The following is a 2,032-nucleotide window of genomic DNA, read 5'->3' as shown; positions in this document are numbered from 1 at the left end:
GATATGCTAAATGTTCTCTAATAACAATGTGTTATTTTTAAAACCAAGAAAATTGCACTGAAAAAATAAAATCTCTTGGCACTCCATATACAATCTTCAGTTCAGTTCAGTTCAGTTCAGTTTAGTTGCTCAGTCGTATCTGACTCTTTGTGACCCCATGAATCACACAAATATTAATTCAGGTAAATATTTCTAGATCTGACAATTCCAGAAGCATTACTGATATTACTGAAAATTACATTGGATTTGATATATATTGATGGGTTATCTATTAGAAAGGGTTTCTTAAAATGAGAACGAGGGAACTCTCATGTTTTCATTAGTGAGTTATGAGAGTGATTGACAAACTTTCTGAAATTATTTTCCATTCCTATGACTATGCCTATGCAGTATGTTGCCTGGCTTTGGGTAATCATTAGTGTAAGCTTGTTCACAAAGTGATGATAAAAATGAAGGTTAAAATAATTATATATACATGTGTAGATAAAAAAGCTTGAACAATATGTACATTAAATAAATTGTATTGGAAAAGAATACTGGTGAAAAATCAACTTTTGATTCCTGATTACCTAAATTTATCATAGATTAAACCAAACTTGGAGTCACTATCAGGGGTCCACCACCTCCAAGATCTGATGCCTGATAAGTTGAGGTGGAATTGATGTAATAATAATAAACAAAGGGCACAATAAATGTAATGATCTTATAGCATCCCCATTCACCTCCTGTCTCCTGTTCTGAGGAAAAATTTTCTTCCACCAAACTGGTCCCTGGCACCAATTTTCATGGTAATCATATCATCCTTCCTACATCTTTTTTGTTATGGACTACTTAATATATTTTTGGCCACGTGGCAAATGTGATCTTAGTTTCCTCATCAGGAACCAAACCCACACCCTCTGCAGTGAAAGCTTGGAGTCTTAACCACTGGGCAATTGGGGAAGTCCTATGAATTACCTTAGTGTTTCAGCTTTCCCTTCATCCTCAACATTCATCTGTTCTTCCTACAAGCAGTCTGATTTCTTTTCTAAGAGAACAAATGCAACAATAAAAGCAAACACCAAAGCCTATCCCATTCTATGTATTTTTTGTGAAATATTATAACCCAATGCTCACCCAATGCTCTCTGCAAAGCTTAAGGATTTCCTGGAAGCTCTTTGGTACTAGCCTTCACTTTCCAAAATTCCAGGGCATAGGAACATATTCTAATCTCTCCCAATCAGATGAACTCTCCCCAGACATAGAATCTTAAAGCGATGGCTCAAGACCAGACTTATTCTGGTCTTGAGAAGAGTCATTCATTCATGAATATAGTCATTCATCCAGAAGATTAATTCATCCCAGCAGAAGTGCTGCTCTGAAGACTGTTGTTGATCAGCACCCCAGAATTCCTTCTATTTGCCTCTATTTCAATAAGTTCCTAATATTCACAATACATTTCTTATCTGCCAAGCAATATTCAGGTTTGTTTTGGAAGTTTTTAACCCAAAATATTAACTGATAGCAAATGTTACTTAGAATAGCTTGGAGGCTATGAATGCTCAGGGAAAAGCAGAATTTGGAATTACTTAGTTAAGAAGGAGAGAGAAGTATTTCTTTTTCAGGAAGGTTTGCACAAAATGCTGTGGGAAAATACCATCATTCAAAGACACATGGAAACAGGACAAATCTTTTGGCAAAATGGGTGAAAACTGGAGCCTATTTTTCATTTTTTGTGATATCTTTGGTTTGGTATCATGGTGATGGTGGCCTGATAGGAATAAGCCTGGGAGTGTTCCTCTATCTGCAATTCTTGGAAGAATTTGAGAAAGACAGGTATTAGCTCTTCTCTAAACATTTGATAGAGCTAACCTGTGAAGTCATCTGGCCCTGGAGTTTTCTTTGTTGGAAGATTTTTTAATCAGAGTTTCAGTTTCATTACTTGTGATTGGTCTTTTCATATTTTTTGTACCTTCCTGGTTCAGTCCTAGAAGTTTGTACCTTTCTAAGAACTTGTCCATTTCTTCCAGATGGATCATTTTATTGGCATATA

This window comes from Ovis canadensis, chromosome 17, assembly GCF_042477335.2.
Source record: "Ovis canadensis isolate MfBH-ARS-UI-01 breed Bighorn chromosome 17, ARS-UI_OviCan_v2, whole genome shotgun sequence".
Lineage (NCBI taxonomy): Eukaryota > Metazoa > Chordata > Mammalia > Artiodactyla > Bovidae > Ovis > Ovis canadensis.
Note: the sequence above shows the minus strand (reverse complement) of the source record.